Source organism: Corella eumyota, chromosome 6 (genome assembly GCF_963082875.1).
Source record: "Corella eumyota chromosome 6, kaCorEumy4.1, whole genome shotgun sequence".
Classification (NCBI taxonomy): Eukaryota; Metazoa; Chordata; class Ascidiacea; order Phlebobranchia; family Corellidae; genus Corella; species Corella eumyota.
Window position 1 is genome coordinate 8286298 of NC_137495.1, and position 14637 is coordinate 8300934.

The 14637-nt window shown below is 38.8% G+C and overlaps 57 non-coding genes across 57 annotated transcripts; all 57 read right to left on the reverse strand.

Moving 5' to 3' along the window:
- Positions 1–81: 81 nt before the first annotated feature.
- On the reverse strand, positions 82–200 carry LOC145756720 (5S ribosomal RNA). Its single transcript, XR_014284824.1, has one exon. It is a non-coding gene; the product is annotated as a 5S ribosomal RNA (ribosomal RNA).
- Positions 201–368: 168 nt separating this feature from the next.
- Positions 369–487, reverse strand: LOC145756899 (5S ribosomal RNA). The gene has a single exon (XR_014284996.1). It is a non-coding gene; the product is annotated as a 5S ribosomal RNA (ribosomal RNA).
- Positions 488–541: 54 nt separating this feature from the next.
- On the reverse strand, positions 542–660 carry LOC145756767 (5S ribosomal RNA). The gene has a single exon (XR_014284868.1). It is a non-coding gene; the product is annotated as a 5S ribosomal RNA (ribosomal RNA).
- Positions 661–822: 162 nt separating this feature from the next.
- On the reverse strand, positions 823–941 carry LOC145756348 (5S ribosomal RNA). The gene has a single exon (XR_014284473.1). It is a non-coding gene; the product is annotated as a 5S ribosomal RNA (ribosomal RNA).
- A 168-nt stretch (positions 942–1109) lies between these two features.
- Positions 1110–1228, reverse strand: LOC145757165 (5S ribosomal RNA). The gene has a single exon (XR_014285245.1). It is a non-coding gene; the product is annotated as a 5S ribosomal RNA (ribosomal RNA).
- A 54-nt stretch (positions 1229–1282) lies between these two features.
- Positions 1283–1401, reverse strand: LOC145756514 (5S ribosomal RNA). Its single transcript, XR_014284628.1, has one exon. It is a non-coding gene; the product is annotated as a 5S ribosomal RNA (ribosomal RNA).
- A 168-nt stretch (positions 1402–1569) lies between these two features.
- On the reverse strand, positions 1570–1688 carry LOC145756952 (5S ribosomal RNA). Its single transcript, XR_014285046.1, has one exon. It is a non-coding gene; the product is annotated as a 5S ribosomal RNA (ribosomal RNA).
- A 54-nt stretch (positions 1689–1742) lies between these two features.
- Positions 1743–1861, reverse strand: LOC145756515 (5S ribosomal RNA). Its single transcript, XR_014284629.1, has one exon. It is a non-coding gene; the product is annotated as a 5S ribosomal RNA (ribosomal RNA).
- Positions 1862–2029: 168 nt separating this feature from the next.
- Positions 2030–2148, reverse strand: LOC145756566 (5S ribosomal RNA). Its single transcript, XR_014284678.1, has one exon. It is a non-coding gene; the product is annotated as a 5S ribosomal RNA (ribosomal RNA).
- Positions 2149–2316: 168 nt separating this feature from the next.
- On the reverse strand, positions 2317–2435 carry LOC145757097 (5S ribosomal RNA). The gene has a single exon (XR_014285181.1). It is a non-coding gene; the product is annotated as a 5S ribosomal RNA (ribosomal RNA).
- A 54-nt stretch (positions 2436–2489) lies between these two features.
- Positions 2490–2608, reverse strand: LOC145756492 (5S ribosomal RNA). Its single transcript, XR_014284608.1, has one exon. It is a non-coding gene; the product is annotated as a 5S ribosomal RNA (ribosomal RNA).
- A 168-nt stretch (positions 2609–2776) lies between these two features.
- Positions 2777–2895, reverse strand: LOC145756671 (5S ribosomal RNA). The gene has a single exon (XR_014284777.1). It is a non-coding gene; the product is annotated as a 5S ribosomal RNA (ribosomal RNA).
- Positions 2896–2949: 54 nt separating this feature from the next.
- LOC145757083 (5S ribosomal RNA) lies at positions 2950–3068 on the reverse strand. The gene has a single exon (XR_014285168.1). It is a non-coding gene; the product is annotated as a 5S ribosomal RNA (ribosomal RNA).
- A 168-nt stretch (positions 3069–3236) lies between these two features.
- On the reverse strand, positions 3237–3355 carry LOC145756696 (5S ribosomal RNA). The gene has a single exon (XR_014284801.1). It is a non-coding gene; the product is annotated as a 5S ribosomal RNA (ribosomal RNA).
- Positions 3356–3523: 168 nt separating this feature from the next.
- On the reverse strand, positions 3524–3642 carry LOC145756659 (5S ribosomal RNA). Its single transcript, XR_014284766.1, has one exon. It is a non-coding gene; the product is annotated as a 5S ribosomal RNA (ribosomal RNA).
- Positions 3643–3810: 168 nt separating this feature from the next.
- LOC145758514 (5S ribosomal RNA) lies at positions 3811–3929 on the reverse strand. The gene has a single exon (XR_014286471.1). It is a non-coding gene; the product is annotated as a 5S ribosomal RNA (ribosomal RNA).
- Positions 3930–4096: 167 nt separating this feature from the next.
- On the reverse strand, positions 4097–4215 carry LOC145756861 (5S ribosomal RNA). The gene has a single exon (XR_014284959.1). It is a non-coding gene; the product is annotated as a 5S ribosomal RNA (ribosomal RNA).
- Positions 4216–4378: 163 nt separating this feature from the next.
- On the reverse strand, positions 4379–4497 carry LOC145758368 (5S ribosomal RNA). Its single transcript, XR_014286336.1, has one exon. It is a non-coding gene; the product is annotated as a 5S ribosomal RNA (ribosomal RNA).
- A 54-nt stretch (positions 4498–4551) lies between these two features.
- Positions 4552–4670, reverse strand: LOC145756516 (5S ribosomal RNA). Its single transcript, XR_014284630.1, has one exon. It is a non-coding gene; the product is annotated as a 5S ribosomal RNA (ribosomal RNA).
- A 168-nt stretch (positions 4671–4838) lies between these two features.
- Positions 4839–4957, reverse strand: LOC145756567 (5S ribosomal RNA). Its single transcript, XR_014284679.1, has one exon. It is a non-coding gene; the product is annotated as a 5S ribosomal RNA (ribosomal RNA).
- Positions 4958–5125: 168 nt separating this feature from the next.
- On the reverse strand, positions 5126–5244 carry LOC145757098 (5S ribosomal RNA). Its single transcript, XR_014285182.1, has one exon. It is a non-coding gene; the product is annotated as a 5S ribosomal RNA (ribosomal RNA).
- A 54-nt stretch (positions 5245–5298) lies between these two features.
- On the reverse strand, positions 5299–5417 carry LOC145756494 (5S ribosomal RNA). Its single transcript, XR_014284610.1, has one exon. It is a non-coding gene; the product is annotated as a 5S ribosomal RNA (ribosomal RNA).
- Positions 5418–5585: 168 nt separating this feature from the next.
- LOC145756672 (5S ribosomal RNA) lies at positions 5586–5704 on the reverse strand. The gene has a single exon (XR_014284778.1). It is a non-coding gene; the product is annotated as a 5S ribosomal RNA (ribosomal RNA).
- A 54-nt stretch (positions 5705–5758) lies between these two features.
- Positions 5759–5877, reverse strand: LOC145757084 (5S ribosomal RNA). The gene has a single exon (XR_014285169.1). It is a non-coding gene; the product is annotated as a 5S ribosomal RNA (ribosomal RNA).
- Positions 5878–6045: 168 nt separating this feature from the next.
- Positions 6046–6164, reverse strand: LOC145756697 (5S ribosomal RNA). Its single transcript, XR_014284802.1, has one exon. It is a non-coding gene; the product is annotated as a 5S ribosomal RNA (ribosomal RNA).
- Positions 6165–6332: 168 nt separating this feature from the next.
- On the reverse strand, positions 6333–6451 carry LOC145756660 (5S ribosomal RNA). Its single transcript, XR_014284767.1, has one exon. It is a non-coding gene; the product is annotated as a 5S ribosomal RNA (ribosomal RNA).
- A 168-nt stretch (positions 6452–6619) lies between these two features.
- Positions 6620–6738, reverse strand: LOC145758515 (5S ribosomal RNA). The gene has a single exon (XR_014286472.1). It is a non-coding gene; the product is annotated as a 5S ribosomal RNA (ribosomal RNA).
- Positions 6739–6905: 167 nt separating this feature from the next.
- LOC145756862 (5S ribosomal RNA) lies at positions 6906–7024 on the reverse strand. The gene has a single exon (XR_014284960.1). It is a non-coding gene; the product is annotated as a 5S ribosomal RNA (ribosomal RNA).
- A 163-nt stretch (positions 7025–7187) lies between these two features.
- On the reverse strand, positions 7188–7306 carry LOC145758257 (5S ribosomal RNA). The gene has a single exon (XR_014286231.1). It is a non-coding gene; the product is annotated as a 5S ribosomal RNA (ribosomal RNA).
- Positions 7307–7474: 168 nt separating this feature from the next.
- LOC145758517 (5S ribosomal RNA) lies at positions 7475–7593 on the reverse strand. Its single transcript, XR_014286473.1, has one exon. It is a non-coding gene; the product is annotated as a 5S ribosomal RNA (ribosomal RNA).
- A 167-nt stretch (positions 7594–7760) lies between these two features.
- Positions 7761–7879, reverse strand: LOC145756864 (5S ribosomal RNA). The gene has a single exon (XR_014284962.1). It is a non-coding gene; the product is annotated as a 5S ribosomal RNA (ribosomal RNA).
- A 163-nt stretch (positions 7880–8042) lies between these two features.
- Positions 8043–8161, reverse strand: LOC145757071 (5S ribosomal RNA). Its single transcript, XR_014285156.1, has one exon. It is a non-coding gene; the product is annotated as a 5S ribosomal RNA (ribosomal RNA).
- A 163-nt stretch (positions 8162–8324) lies between these two features.
- On the reverse strand, positions 8325–8443 carry LOC145756538 (5S ribosomal RNA). Its single transcript, XR_014284651.1, has one exon. It is a non-coding gene; the product is annotated as a 5S ribosomal RNA (ribosomal RNA).
- Positions 8444–8611: 168 nt separating this feature from the next.
- On the reverse strand, positions 8612–8730 carry LOC145758518 (5S ribosomal RNA). Its single transcript, XR_014286474.1, has one exon. It is a non-coding gene; the product is annotated as a 5S ribosomal RNA (ribosomal RNA).
- Positions 8731–8897: 167 nt separating this feature from the next.
- LOC145756917 (5S ribosomal RNA) lies at positions 8898–9016 on the reverse strand. The gene has a single exon (XR_014285013.1). It is a non-coding gene; the product is annotated as a 5S ribosomal RNA (ribosomal RNA).
- Positions 9017–9070: 54 nt separating this feature from the next.
- LOC145756836 (5S ribosomal RNA) lies at positions 9071–9189 on the reverse strand. Its single transcript, XR_014284935.1, has one exon. It is a non-coding gene; the product is annotated as a 5S ribosomal RNA (ribosomal RNA).
- A 168-nt stretch (positions 9190–9357) lies between these two features.
- LOC145756369 (5S ribosomal RNA) lies at positions 9358–9476 on the reverse strand. Its single transcript, XR_014284493.1, has one exon. It is a non-coding gene; the product is annotated as a 5S ribosomal RNA (ribosomal RNA).
- Positions 9477–9530: 54 nt separating this feature from the next.
- LOC145756573 (5S ribosomal RNA) lies at positions 9531–9649 on the reverse strand. Its single transcript, XR_014284684.1, has one exon. It is a non-coding gene; the product is annotated as a 5S ribosomal RNA (ribosomal RNA).
- A 168-nt stretch (positions 9650–9817) lies between these two features.
- On the reverse strand, positions 9818–9936 carry LOC145756698 (5S ribosomal RNA). Its single transcript, XR_014284803.1, has one exon. It is a non-coding gene; the product is annotated as a 5S ribosomal RNA (ribosomal RNA).
- A 168-nt stretch (positions 9937–10104) lies between these two features.
- LOC145756203 (5S ribosomal RNA) lies at positions 10105–10223 on the reverse strand. The gene has a single exon (XR_014284335.1). It is a non-coding gene; the product is annotated as a 5S ribosomal RNA (ribosomal RNA).
- Positions 10224–10391: 168 nt separating this feature from the next.
- Positions 10392–10510, reverse strand: LOC145756953 (5S ribosomal RNA). The gene has a single exon (XR_014285047.1). It is a non-coding gene; the product is annotated as a 5S ribosomal RNA (ribosomal RNA).
- A 168-nt stretch (positions 10511–10678) lies between these two features.
- Positions 10679–10797, reverse strand: LOC145757100 (5S ribosomal RNA). Its single transcript, XR_014285184.1, has one exon. It is a non-coding gene; the product is annotated as a 5S ribosomal RNA (ribosomal RNA).
- Positions 10798–10851: 54 nt separating this feature from the next.
- LOC145756495 (5S ribosomal RNA) lies at positions 10852–10970 on the reverse strand. Its single transcript, XR_014284611.1, has one exon. It is a non-coding gene; the product is annotated as a 5S ribosomal RNA (ribosomal RNA).
- A 168-nt stretch (positions 10971–11138) lies between these two features.
- LOC145756673 (5S ribosomal RNA) lies at positions 11139–11257 on the reverse strand. The gene has a single exon (XR_014284779.1). It is a non-coding gene; the product is annotated as a 5S ribosomal RNA (ribosomal RNA).
- A 54-nt stretch (positions 11258–11311) lies between these two features.
- Positions 11312–11430, reverse strand: LOC145756853 (5S ribosomal RNA). Its single transcript, XR_014284951.1, has one exon. It is a non-coding gene; the product is annotated as a 5S ribosomal RNA (ribosomal RNA).
- Positions 11431–11598: 168 nt separating this feature from the next.
- Positions 11599–11717, reverse strand: LOC145757072 (5S ribosomal RNA). Its single transcript, XR_014285157.1, has one exon. It is a non-coding gene; the product is annotated as a 5S ribosomal RNA (ribosomal RNA).
- Positions 11718–11880: 163 nt separating this feature from the next.
- LOC145756847 (5S ribosomal RNA) lies at positions 11881–11999 on the reverse strand. Its single transcript, XR_014284945.1, has one exon. It is a non-coding gene; the product is annotated as a 5S ribosomal RNA (ribosomal RNA).
- Positions 12000–12167: 168 nt separating this feature from the next.
- On the reverse strand, positions 12168–12286 carry LOC145758520 (5S ribosomal RNA). Its single transcript, XR_014286476.1, has one exon. It is a non-coding gene; the product is annotated as a 5S ribosomal RNA (ribosomal RNA).
- Positions 12287–12453: 167 nt separating this feature from the next.
- Positions 12454–12572, reverse strand: LOC145756918 (5S ribosomal RNA). The gene has a single exon (XR_014285014.1). It is a non-coding gene; the product is annotated as a 5S ribosomal RNA (ribosomal RNA).
- Positions 12573–12626: 54 nt separating this feature from the next.
- LOC145756837 (5S ribosomal RNA) lies at positions 12627–12745 on the reverse strand. The gene has a single exon (XR_014284936.1). It is a non-coding gene; the product is annotated as a 5S ribosomal RNA (ribosomal RNA).
- A 168-nt stretch (positions 12746–12913) lies between these two features.
- LOC145756882 (5S ribosomal RNA) lies at positions 12914–13032 on the reverse strand. Its single transcript, XR_014284980.1, has one exon. It is a non-coding gene; the product is annotated as a 5S ribosomal RNA (ribosomal RNA).
- A 54-nt stretch (positions 13033–13086) lies between these two features.
- On the reverse strand, positions 13087–13205 carry LOC145756574 (5S ribosomal RNA). Its single transcript, XR_014284685.1, has one exon. It is a non-coding gene; the product is annotated as a 5S ribosomal RNA (ribosomal RNA).
- A 168-nt stretch (positions 13206–13373) lies between these two features.
- LOC145756699 (5S ribosomal RNA) lies at positions 13374–13492 on the reverse strand. The gene has a single exon (XR_014284804.1). It is a non-coding gene; the product is annotated as a 5S ribosomal RNA (ribosomal RNA).
- A 168-nt stretch (positions 13493–13660) lies between these two features.
- Positions 13661–13779, reverse strand: LOC145756204 (5S ribosomal RNA). The gene has a single exon (XR_014284336.1). It is a non-coding gene; the product is annotated as a 5S ribosomal RNA (ribosomal RNA).
- Positions 13780–13947: 168 nt separating this feature from the next.
- On the reverse strand, positions 13948–14066 carry LOC145756954 (5S ribosomal RNA). Its single transcript, XR_014285048.1, has one exon. It is a non-coding gene; the product is annotated as a 5S ribosomal RNA (ribosomal RNA).
- A 168-nt stretch (positions 14067–14234) lies between these two features.
- Positions 14235–14353, reverse strand: LOC145757101 (5S ribosomal RNA). The gene has a single exon (XR_014285185.1). It is a non-coding gene; the product is annotated as a 5S ribosomal RNA (ribosomal RNA).
- Positions 14354–14407: 54 nt separating this feature from the next.
- LOC145756497 (5S ribosomal RNA) lies at positions 14408–14526 on the reverse strand. Its single transcript, XR_014284612.1, has one exon. It is a non-coding gene; the product is annotated as a 5S ribosomal RNA (ribosomal RNA).
- Positions 14527–14637: the final 111 nt, after the last annotated feature.

The following is a 14637-nucleotide window of genomic DNA, read 5'->3' on the forward strand; positions in this document are numbered from 1 at the left end:
AAATACATTAATTTTCAAAAATTTTGATAAAAAATGACTTCTACATAAAGTACTTTCTAATATGCTAAAAAACTTGTAAAATGCCTACGACACCCGGTATTCCCAGGCGCTCACCCATCCAAGTACTAACCGGGCCCGACGTTGCTTAACTTCCCAGATCGGACGAGATGGGGTGTATTCAACGTGGTATAGTCGTAGGCAATGTGATGTGGTGAGCCAACATATTTAACATTAACCATGTATATTTAAAATAAAATATATGTCTTGCGTCGCTTGGCAAATATATCTAAATATATTCATTTTCAAAAATTTCGATAAAAATGACTTATACATAAAGTACTTTGTAATATGCTAAAAAACTTATAAAATGCCTACGACACCCGGTATTCCCAGGCGGTCACCCATCCAAGTACTAACCGGGCCCGAAGTTGCTTAACTTCCCAGATCAGACGAGATGGGGTGTATTTAACGTGGTATGGTCGTAGGCAATGTGATGTGGTGAGCCAACACATTTAACATTACCCAGGTATATTTAAAATAAAATCTACGACACCCGGTATTCCCAGGCGGTCACCCATCCAAGTACTAACCGGGCCCGACGTTGCTTAACTTCCCAGATCGGACGAGATGGGGTGTACTCAACGTGGTATGATCGTAGGCAATGTGATGTGCCAACACATTTAACATTACCCAGGTATATTTAAAATAAAATAAATGACTTGCGTCGCTTAGCAATTATATTAAATATATTAATTTTCAAAAATTTCGATAAAAATGACTTATACATAAGGTACTTTCTAATATGCTAAAAAACTTTAAAAATGCCTACGACACCCGGTATACCCAGGCGGTCACCCATCCAAGTACTAACCGGGCCCGACGTTGCTTAACTTCCCAGATCGGACGAGATGGGGTGTATTCAACGTGGTATGGTCGTAGGCAATGTGATGTGGTGAGCCAACACATTTATCATTAACCGTGTATATTTAAAATAAAATAAATGACTTGCGTCGCTTAGCAGTTATATCAAATATATTAATTTTCAAAAATTTTGATAAAAAATGACTTCTACATAAGGTACTTTTTAATATGCTAAAAAACTTATAAAACGCCTACGACACCCGGTATTCCCAGGCGGTCACCCATCCAAGTACTAACCGGGCCCGACGTTGCTTAACATCCCAGATCAGACGAGATGGGGTGTATTCAACGTGGTATGGTGTTAGGCAATGTGATGTGGTGAGCCAACACATTTAACATTACCCAGGTATATTTAAAATAAAATCTACGACACCCGGTATTCCCAGGCGGTCACCCATCCAAGTACTAACCGGGCCCGACGTTGCTTAACTTCCCAGATCGGACGAGATGGGGTGTATTCAACGTGGTATAGTCGTAGGCAATGTGATGTGATGAGCCAACATATTTAACATTAACCATGTATATTTAAAATAAAATATATGACTTGCGTCGCTTGGCAATTATATCTAAATATATTAATTTTCAAAAATTTCGATAAAAATGACTTATGCATAAAGTACTTTCTAATATGCCAAAAAACTTATAAAATGCCTACGACACCCGGTATTCCCAGGCGGTCATCCATCCAAGTACTAACCGGGCCCGACGTTGCTTAACATCCCAGATCAGACGAAATGGGGTGTATTCAACGTGGTATGGTCGTAGGCAATGTGATGTGGTGAGCCAACACATTTAACATTACCCAGGTATATTTAAAATAAAATCTACGACACCCGGTATTCCCAGGCGGTCACCCATCCAAGTACTAACCGGGCCCGACGTTGCTTAACTTCCCAGATCGGACGAGATGGGGTGTATTCAACGTGGTATAGTCGTAGGCAATGTGATGTGGTGAGCCAACACATTTATCATTAACCGTGTATATTTAAAATAAAATAATTGACTTGCGTCGCTTAGCAGTTATATCAAATATATTAATTTTCAAAAATTTTGATAAAAAATGACTTCTACATAAGGTACTTTTTAATATGCTAAAAAACTTATAAAACGCCTACGACACCCGGTATTCCCAGGCGGTCACCCATCCAAGTACTAACCGGGCCCGACGTTGCTTAACTTCCCAGATCGGACGAGATGGGGTGTACTTAACGTGGTATGGTCGTAGGCAATGTGATGTGGTGAGCCAACACATTTATCATTAACCGTGTATATTTAAAATAAAATAAATGACTTGCGTCGCCTAGCAATTATATCAAATACATTAATTTTCAAAAATTTTGATAAAAAATGACTTCTACATAAAGTACTTTCTAATATGCTAAAAAACTTGTAAAATGCCTACGACACCCGGTATTCCCAGGCGCTCACCCATCCAAGTACTAACCGGGCCCGACGTTGCTTAACTTCCCAGATCAGACGAGTTGGGGTGTATTTAACGTGGTATGGTCGTAGGCAATGTGATGTGGTGAGCCAACACATTTAACATTACCCAGGTATATTTAAAATAAAATCTACGACACCCGGTATTCCCAGGCGGTCACCCATCCAAGTACTAACCGGGCCCGACGTTGCTTAACTTCCCAGATCGGACGAGATGGGGTGTATGCAACGTGATATGGTCGTAGACAATGTGATGTGATGAGCCAACATATTTAACATTAACCATGTATATTTAAAATAAAATATATGACTTGCGTCGCTTGGCAATTATATCTAAATATATTAATTTTCAAAAATTTCGATAAAAATGACTTATGCATAAAGTACTTTCTAATATGCCAAAAAACTTATAAAATGCCTACGACACCCGGTATTCCCAGGCGGTCATCCATCCAAGTACTAACCGGGCCCGACGTTGCTTAACATCCCAGATCAGACGAGATGGGGTGTATTCAACGTGGTATGGTCGTAGGCAATGTGATGTGGTGAGCCAACACATTTAACATTACCCAGGTATATTTAAAATAAAATCTACGACACCCGGTATTCCCAGGCGGTCACCCATCCAAGTACTAACCGTGCCCGACGTTGCTTAACTTCCCAGATCGGACGAGATGGGGTGTACTCAACGTGGTATAGTCGTAGGCAATGTGATGTGGTGAGCCAACATATTTAACATTAACCGTGTATATTTAAAATAAAATAAATGACTTGTGTCGCTTAGCAATTATATCAAATGTATTAATTTTAAAAAATTTTGATAAAAAATGACTTTTACATAAAGTACTTTTTAATATGCTAAAAAACTTATAAAACGCCTACGACACCCGGTATTCCCAGGCGGTCACCCATCCAAGTACTAACCGGGCCCGACGTTGCTTAACTTCCCAGATCGGACGAGATGGGGTGTACTCAACGTGGTATGTTCGTAGGCAATGTGATGTGGTGAGCCAACACATTTATCATTAAATGTGTATATTTAAAATAAAATAAATGACTTGCGTCGCTTAGCAATTATATCAAATATATTAGTTTTCAAAAATTTTGATAAAAAATGACTTCTACATAAAGTACTTTCTAATATTCTATAAAACTTATAAAATGCCTACGACACCCGGTATTCCCAGGCGGTCACCCATCCAAGTACTAACCGGGCTCGACGTTGCTTAACTTCCCAGATCGGACGAGATGGGGTGTACTCAACGTGGTATGGTCGTAGGCAATGTGATTTGGTGAGCCAACACATTTATCATTAACCGTGTATATTTAAAATAAAATAAATGACTTGCGTCGCTTAGCAGTTATATCAAATATATTAATTTTCAAAAATTTTGATAAAAAATGACTTCTACATAAAGTACTTTTTAATATGCTAAAAAACTTATAAAACGCCTACGACACCCGGTATTCCCAGGCGGTCACCCATCCAAGTACTAACCGGGCCCGACGTTGCTTAACTTCCCAGATCGGACGAGATGGGGTGTACTCAACGTGGTATGGTCGTAGGCATTGTGATTTGGTGAGCCAACACATTTATTATTAACCGTGTATATTTAAAATAAAATAAATGACTTGTGTCGCTTAGCAATTATATCAAATATATTAATTTTCAAAAATTTCGATAAAAATGACTTATACATAAGGTACTTTCTAATATGCTAAAAAACTTATAAAATGCCTACGACACCCGGTATTCCCAGGCGGTCACCCATCCAAGTACTAACCGGGCCCGACATTGCTTAACTTCCCAGATCGGACGAGATGGGGTGTACTCAAGGTGGTGTGGTCGTAGGCAATGTGATGTGCCAACACATTTATCATTACCCGTGTATATTTAAAATAAAATAAATGACTTGCGTCGCCTAGCAATTATATCAAATATATTAATTTTCAAAAATTTTGATAAAAAATGACTTCTACATAAAGTACTTTCTAATATGCTAAAAAACTTATAAAATGCCTACGACACCCGGTATTCCCAGGCGGTCACCCATCCAAGTACTAACCGGGCCCGACGTTGCTTAACTTCCCAGATCGGACGAGATGGGGTGTATTCAACGTGGTATGGTCGTAGGCAATGTGATGTGGTGAGCCAACACATTTAACATTACCCAGGTATATTTAAAATAAAATCTACGACACCCGGTATTCCCAGGCGGTCACCCATCCAAGTACTAACCGGGCCCGACGTTGCTTAACTTCCCAGATCGGACGAGATGGGGTGTATTCAACGTGGTATAGTCGTAGGCAATGTGATGTGGTGAGCCAACACATTTATCATTAACCGTGTATATTTAAAATAAAATAATTGACTTGCGTCGCTTAGCAGTTATATCAAATATATTAATTTTCAAAAATTTTGATAAAAAATGACTTCTACATGAGGTACTTTTTAATATGCTAAAAAACTTATAAAACGCCTACGACACCCGGTATTCCCAGGCGGTCACCCATCCAAGTACTAACCGGGCCCGACGTTGCTTAACTTCCCAGATCGGACGAGATGGGGTGTACTTAACGTGGTATGGTCGTAGGCAATGTGATGTGGTGAGCCAACACATTTATCATTAACCGTGTATATTTAAAATAAAATAAATGACTTGCGTCGCCTAGCAATTATATCAAATACATTAATTTTCAAAAATTTTGATAAAAAATGACTTCTACATAAAGTACTTTCTAATATGCTAAAAAACTTGTAAAATGCCTACGACACCCGGTATTCCCAGGCGCTCACCCATCCAAGTACTAACCGGGCCCGACGTTGCTTAACTTCCCAGATCAGACGAGTTGGGGTGTATTTAACGTGGTATGGTCGTAGGCAATGTGATGTGGTGAGCCAACACATTTAACATTACCCAGGTATATTTAAAATAAAATCTACGACACCCGGTATTCCCAGGCGGTCACCCATCCAAGTACTAACCGGGCCCGACGTTGCTTAACTTCCCAGATCGGACGAGATGGGGTGTATGCAACGTGATATGGTCGTAGACAATGTGATGTGATGAGCCAACATATTTAACATTAACCATGTATATTTAAAATAAAATATATGACTTGCGTCGCTTGGCAATTATATCTAAATATATTAATTTTCAAAAATTTCGATAAAAATGACTTATGCATAAAGTACTTTCTAATATGCCAAAAAACTTATAAAATGCCTACGACACCCGGTATTCCCAGGCGGTCATCCATCCAAGTACTAACCGGGCCCGACGTTGCTTAACATCCCAGATCAGACGAGATGGGGTGTATTCAACGTGGTATGGTCGTAGGCAATGTGATGTGGTGAGCCAACACATTTAACATTACCCAGGTATATTTAAAATAAAATCTACGACACCCGGTATTCCCAGGCGGTCACCCATCCAAGTACTAACCGTGCCCGACGTTGCTTAACTTCCCAGATCGGACGAGATGGGGTGTACTCAACGTGGTATAGTCGTAGGCAATGTGATGTGGTGAGCCAACATATTTAACATTAACCGTGTATATTTAAAATAAAATAAATGACTTGTGTCGCTTAGCAATTATATCAAATGTATTAATTTTAAAAAATTTTGATAAAAAATGACTTTTACATAAAGTACTTTTTAATATGCTAAAAAACTTATAAAACGCCTACGACACCCGGTATTCCCAGGCGGTCACCCATCCAAGTACTAACCGGGCCCGACGTTGCTTAACTTCCCAGATCGGACGAGATGGGGTGTACTCAACGTGGTATGTTCGTAGGCAATGTGATGTGGTGAGCCAACACATTTATCATTAAATGTGTATATTTAAAATAAAATAAATGACTTGCGTCGCTTAGCAATTATATCAAATATATTAGTTTTCAAAAATTTTGATAAAAAATGACTTCTACATAAAGTACTTTCTAATATTCTATAAAACTTATAAAATGCCTACGACACCCGGTATTCCCAGGCGGTCACCCATCCAAGTACTAACCGGGCTCGACGTTGCTTAACTTCCCAGATCGGACGAGATGGGGTGTACTCAACGTGGTATGGTCGTAGGCAATGTGATTTGGTGAGCCAACACATTTATCATTAACCGTGTATATTTAAAATAAAATAAATGACTTGCGTCGCTTAGCAGTTATATCAAATATATTAATTTTCAAAAATTTTGATAAAAAATGACTTCTACATAAAGTACTTTTTAATATGCTAAAAAACTTATAAAACGCCTACGACACCCGGTATTCCCAGGCGGTCACCCATCCAAGTACTAACCGGGCCCGACGTTGCTTAACTTCCCAGATCGGACGAGATGGGGTGTACTCAACGTGGTATGGTCGTAGGCATTGTGATTTGGTGAGCCAACACATTTATTATTAACCGTGTATATTTAAAATAAAATAAATGACTTGTGTCGCTTAGCAATTATATCAAATATATTAATTTTCAAAAATTTCGATAAAAATGACTTATACATAAGGTACTTTCTAATATGCTAAAAAACTTATAAAATGCCTACGACACCCGGTATTCCCAGGCGGTCACCCATCCAAGTACTAACCGGGCCCGACATTGCTTAACTTCCCAGATCGGACGAGATGGGGTGTACTCAAGGTGGTGTGGTCGTAGGCAATGTGATGTGCCAACACATTTATCATTACCCGTGTATATTTAAAATAAAATAAATGACTTGCGTCGCCTAGCAATTATATCAAATATATTAATTTTCAAAAATTTTGATAAAAAATGACTTCTACATAAAGTACTTTCTAATATGCTAAAAAACTTATAAAATGCCTACGACACCCGGTATTCCCAGGCGGTCACCCATCCAAGTACTAACCGGGCCCGACGTTGCTTAACTTCCCAGATCGGACGAGATGGGGTGTACTCAACGTGGTATGGTCGTAGGCAATGTGATTTGGTGAGCCAACACATTTATCATTAACCGTGTATATTTAAAATAAAATAAATGACTTGCGTCGCTTAGCAGTTATATCAAATATATTAATTTTCAAAAATTTTGATAAAAAATGACTTCTACATAAAGTACTTTTTAATATGCTAAAAAACTTATAAAACGCCTACGACACCCGGTATTCCCAGGCGGTCACCCATCCAAGTACTAACCGGGCCCGACGTTGCTTAACTTCCCAGATCGGACGAGATGGGGTGTACTCAACGTGGTATGGTCGTAGGCATTGTGATTTGGTGAGCCAACACATTTATTATTAACCGTGTATATTTAAAATAAAATAAATGACTTGTGTCGCTTAGCAATTATATCAAATATATTAATTTTCAAAAATTTCGATAAAAATGACTTATACATAAGGTACTTTCTAATATGCTAAAAAACTTATAAAATGCCTACGACACCCGGTATTCCCAGGCGGTCACCCATCCAAGTACTAACCGGGCCCGACATTGCTTAACTTCCCAGATCGGACGAGATGGGGTGTACTCAAGGTGGTGTGGTCGTAGGCAATGTGATGTGCCAACACATTTATCATTACCCGTGTATATTTAAAATAAAATAAATGACTTGCGTCGCCTAGCAATTATATCAAATATATTAATTTTCAAAAATTTTGATAAAAAATGACTTCTACATAAAGTACTTTCTAATATGCTAAAAAACTTATAAAATGCCTACGACACCCGGTATTCCCAGGCGGTCACCCATCCAAGTACTAACCGGGCCCGACGTTGCTTAACTTCCCAGATCGGACGAGATGGGGTGTACTCAAGGTGGTGTGGTCGTCGGCAATGTGATGTGCCAACACATTTATCATTACCCGTGTATATTTAAAATAAAATAAATGACTTGCGTCGCTTAGCAATTATATCAAATATATTAGTTTTCAAAAATTTTGATTAAAAATGACTTCTACATAAAGTACTTTCTAATATGCTAAAAAACTTATAAATTGCCTACGACACCCGGTATTCCCAGGCGGTCACCCATCCAAGTACTAACCGGGCCCGACGTTGCTTAACTTCCCAGATCGGACGAGATGGGGTGTACTCAAGGTGGTATGGTCGTAGGCAATGTGATTTGGTGAGCCAACACATTTATTATTAACCGTGTATATTTAAAATAAAATAAATGACTTGTGTCGCTTAGCAATTATATCAAATGCATTAATTTTTAAAAATTTTGATAAAAAATGACTTTTACATAAAGTACTTTTTAATATGCTAAAAAACTTATAAAACGCCTACGACACCCGGTATTCCCAGGCGGTCACCCATCCAAGTACTAACCGGGCCCGACGTTGCTTAACTTCCCAGATCGGACGAGATGGGGTGTACTCAACGTGGTATGGTCGTAGGCAATGTGATTTGGTGAGCCAACACATTTATTATTAACCGTGTATATTTAAAATAAAATAAATGACTTGTGTCGCTTAGCAATTATATCAAATATATTAATTTTCAAAAATTTCGATAAAAATGACTTATACATAAGGTACTTTCTAATATGCTAAAAAACTTATAAAATGCCTACGACACCCTGTATTCCCAGGCGGTCACCCATCCAAGTACTAACCGGGCCCGACGTTGCTTAACATCCCAGATCAGACGAGATGGGGTGTATTCAACGTGGTATGGTCGTAGGCAATGTGATGTGGTGAGCCAACACATTTAACATTACCCAGGTATATTTAAAATAAAATCTACGACACCCGGTATTCCCAGGCGGTAACCCATCCAAGTACTAACCGGGCCCGACGTTGCTTAACTTCCCAGATCGGACGAGATGGGGTGTATTCAACGTGGTATAGTCGTAGGCAATGTGATGTGGTGAGCCAACATATTTAACATTAACCATGTATATTTAAAAAAAAATATATGTCTTGCGTCGCTTGGCAATTATATCTAAATATATTCATTTTCAAAAATTTCGATAAAAATGACTTATACATAAAGTACTTTGTAATATGCTAAAAAACTTATAAAATGCCTACGACACCCGGTATTCCCAGGCGGTCACCCATCCAAGTACTAACCGGGCCCGACGTTGCTTAACTTCCCAGATCAGACGAGATGGGGTGTATTTAACGTGGTATGGTCGTAGGCAATGTGATGTGTTGAGCCAACACATTTAACATTACCCAGGTATATTTAAAATAAAATCTACGACACCCGGTATTCCCAGGCGGTCACCCATCCAAGTACTAACCGGGCCCGACGTTGCTTAACTTCCCAGATCGGACGAGATGGGGTGTACTCAACGTGGTATGGTCGTAGGCAATGTGATTTGGTGAGCCAACTCATTTATTATTAACCGTGTATATTTAAAATAAAATAAATGACTTGTGTCGCTTAGCAATTATATCAAATGTATTAATTTTAAAAAATTTTGATAAAAAATGACTTTTACATAAAGTACTTTTTAATATGCTAAAAAACTTATAAAACGCCTACGACACCCGGTATTCCCAGGCGGTCACCCATCCAAGTACTAACCGGGCCCGACGTTGCTTAACTTCCCAGATCGGACGAGATGGGGTGTACTCAACGTGGTATGTTCGTAGGCAATGTGATGTGGTGAGCCAACACATTTATCATTAAATGTGTATATTTAAAATAAAATAAATGACTTGCGTCGCTTAGCAATTATATCAAATATATTAGTTTTCAAAAATTTTGATAAAAAATGACTTCTACATAAAGTACTTTCTAATATTCTATAAAACTTATAAAATGCCTACGACACCCGGTATTCCCAGGCGGTCACCCATCCAAGTACTAACCGGGCCCGACGTTGTTTAACTTCCCAGATCGGACGAGATGGGGTGTATTCAACGTGGTATAGTCGTAGGCAATGTGATGTGATGAGCCAACATATTTAACATTAACCATGTATATTTAAAATAAAATATATGACTTGCGTCGCTTGGCAATTATATCTAAATATATTAATTTTCAAAAATTTCGATAAAAATGACTTATGCATAAAGTACTTTCTAATATGCCAAAAAACTTATAAAATGCCTACGACACCCGGTATTCCCAGGCGGTCATCCATCCAAGTACTAACCGGGCCCGACGTTGCTTAACATCCCAGATCAGACGAAATGGGGTGTATTCAACGTGGTATGGTCGTAGGCAATGTGATGTGGTGAGCCAACACATTTATCATTAACCGTGTATATTTAAAATAAAATAAATGACTTGCGTCGCCTAGCAATTATATCAAATACATTAATTTTCAAAAATTTTGATAAAAAATGACTTCTACATAAAGTACTTTCTAATATGCTAAAAAACTTGTAAAATGCCTACGACACCCGGTATTCCCAGGCGCTCACCCATCCAAGTACTAACCGGGCCCGACGTTGCTTAACTTCCCAGATCAGACGAGTTGGGGTGTATTTAACGTGGTATGGTCGTAGGCAATGTGATGTGGTGAGCCAACACATTTAACATTACCCAGGTATATTTAAAATAAAATCTACGACACCCGGTATTCCCAGGCGGTCACCCATCCAAGTACTAACCGGGCCCGACGTTGCTTAACTTCCCAGATCGGACGAGATGGGGTGTATGCAACGTGATATGGTCGTAGACAATGTGATGTGATGAGCCAACATATTTAACATTAACCATGTATATTTAAAATAAAATATATGACTTGCGTCGCTTGGCAATTATATCTAAATATATTAATTTTCAAAAATTTCGATAAAAATGACTTATGCATAAAGTACTTTCTAATATGCCAAAAAACTTATAAAATGCCTACGACACCCGGTATTCCCAGGCGGTCATCCATCCAAGTACTAACCGGGCCCGACGTTGCTTAACATCCCAGATCAGACGAGATGGGGTGTATTCAACGTGGTATGGTCGTAGGCAATGTGATGTGGTGAGCCAACACATTTAACATTACCCAGGTATATTTAAAATAAAATCTACGACACCCGGTATTCCCAGGCGGTCACCCATCCAAGTACTAACCGGGCCCGACGTTGCTTAACTTCCCAGATCGGACGAGATGGGGTGTACTCAACGTGGTATAGTCGTAGGCAATGTGATGTGGTGAGCCAACATATTTAACATTAACCGTGTATATTTAAAATAAAATAAATGACTTGCGTCGCCTAGCAATTATATCAAATATATTAATTTTCAAAAATTTTGATAAAAAATGACTTCTACATAAAGTACTTTCTAATATGCTAAAAAACTTATAAAATGCCTACGACACCCGGTATTCCCAGGCGGTCACCCATCCAAGTACTAACCGGGCCCGACGTTGCTTAACTTCCCAGATCGGACGAGATGGGGTGTACTCAAGGTGGTGTGGTCGTCGGCAATGTGATGTGCCAACACATTTATCATTACCCGTGTATATTTAAAATAAAATAAATGACTTGCGTCGCTTAGCAATTATATCAAATATATTAGTTTTCAAAAATTTTGATTAAAAATGACTTCTACATAAAGTACTTTCTAATATGCTAAAAAACTTATAAATTACCTACGACACCCGGTATTCCCAGGCGGTCACCCATCCAAGTACTAACCGGGCCCGACGTTGCTTAACTTCCCAGATCGGACGAGATGGGGTGTACTCAAGGTGGTATGGTCGTAGGCAATGTGATTTGGTGAGCCAACACATTTATTATTAACCGTGTATATTTAAAATAAAATAAATGACTTGTGTCGCTTAGCAATTATATCAAATGCATTAATTTTTAAAAATTTTGATAAAAAATGACTTTTACATAAAGTACTTTTTAATATGCTAAAAAACTTATAAAACGCCTACGACACCCGGTATTCCCAGGCGGTCACCCATCCAAGTACTAACCGGGCCCGACGTTGCTTAACTTCCCAGATCGGACGAGATGGGGTGTACTCAACGTGGTATGGTCGTAGGCAATGTGATTTGGTGAGCCAACACATTTATTATTAACCGTGTATATTTAAAATAAAATAAATGACTTGTGTCGCTTAGCAATTATATCAAATATATTAATTTTCAAAAATTTCGATAAAAATGACTTATACATAAGGTACTTTCTAATATGCTAAAAAACTTATAAAATGCCTACGACACCCTGTATTCCCAGGCGGTCACCCATCCAAGTACTAACCGGGCCCGACGTTGCTTAACATCCCAGATCAGACGAGATGGGGTGTATTCAACGTGGTATGGTCGTAGGCAATGTGATGTGGTGAGCCAACACATTTAACATTACCCAGGTATATTTAAAATAAAATCTACGACACCCGGTATTCCCAGGCGGTAACCCATCCAAGTACTAACCGGGCCCGACGTTGCTTAACTTCCCAGATCGGACGAGATGGGGTGTATTCAACGTGGTATAGTCGTAGGCAATGTGATGTGGTGAGCCAACATATTTAACATTAACCATGTATATTTAAAAAAAAATATATGTCTTGCGTCGCTTGGCAATTATATCTAAATATATTCATTTTCAAAAATTTCGATAAAAATGACTTATACATAAAGTACTTTGTAATATGCTAAAAAACTTATAAAATGCCTACGACACCCGGTATTCCCAGGCGGTCACCCATCCAAGAACTAACCGGGCCCGACGTTGCTTAACTTCCCAGATCAGACGAGATGGGGTGTATTTAACGTGGTATGGTCGTAGGCAATGTGATGTGGTGAGCCAACACATTTAACATTACCCAGGTATATTTAAAATAAAATCTACGACACCCGGTATTCCCAGGCGGTCACCCATCCAAGTACTAACCGGGCCCGACGTTGCTTAACTTCCCAGATCGGACGAGATGGGGTGTACTCAACGTGGTATGGTCGTAGGCAATGTGATTTGGTGAGCCAACTCATTTATTATTAACCGTGTATATTTAAAATAAAATAAATGACTTGTGTCGCTTAGCAATTATATCAAATGTATTAATTTTAAAAAATTTTGATAAAAAATGACTTTTACATAAAGTACTTTTTAATATGCTAAAAAACTTATAAAACGCCTACGACACCCGGTATTCCCAGGCGGTCACCCATCCAAGTACTAACCGGGCCCGACGTTGCTTAACTTCCCAGATCGGACGAGATGGGGTGTACTCAACGTGGTATGTTCGTAGGCAATGTGATGTGGTGAGCCAACATATTTATCATTAAATGTGTATATTTAAAATAAAATAAATGACTTGCGTCGCTTAGCAATTATATCAAATATATTAGTTTTCAAAAATTTTGATAAAAAATGACTTCTACATAAAGTACTTTCTAATATTCTATAAAACTTATAAAATGCCTACGACACCCGGTATTCCCAGGCGGTCACCCATCCAAGTACTAACCGGGCCCGACGTTGTTTAACTTCCCAGATCGGACGAGATGGGGTGTATTCAACGTGGTATAGTCGTAGGCAATGTGATGTGATGAGCCAACATATTTAACATTAACCATGTATATTTAAAATAAAATATATGACTTGCGTCGCTTGGCAATTATATCTAAATATATTAATTTTCAAAAATTTCGATAAAAATGACTTATGCATAAAGTACTTTCTAATATGCCAAAAAACTTATAAAATGCCTACGACACCCGGTATTCCCAGGCGGTCATCCATCCAAGTACTAACCGGGCCCGACGTTGCTTAACATCCCAGATCAGACGAAATGGGGTGTATTCAACGTGGTATGGTCGTAGGCAATGTGATGTGGTGAGCCAACACATTTATCATTAACCGTGTATATTTAAAATAAAATAAATGACTTGCGTCGCCTAGCAATTATATCAAATACATTAATTTTCAAAAATTTTGATAAAAAATGACTTCTACATAAAGTACTTTCTAATATGCTAAAAAACTTGTAAAATGCCTACGACACCCGGTATTCCCAGGCGCTCACCCATCCAAGTACTAACCGGGCCCGACGTTGCTTAACTTCCCAGATCAGACGAGTTGGGGTGTATTTAACGTGGTATGGTCGTAGGCAATGTGATGTGGTGAGCCAACACATTTAACATTACCCAGGTATATTTAAAATAAAATCTACGACACCCGGTATTCCCAGGCGGTCACCCATCCAAGTACTAACCGGGCCCGACGTTGCTTAACTTCCCAGATCGGACGAGATGGGGTGTATGCAACGTGATATGGTCGTAGACAATGTGATGTGATGAGCCAACATATTTAACATTAACCATGTATATTTAAAATAAAATATATGACTTGCGTCGCTTGGCAATTATATCTAAATATATTAATTTTCAAAAATT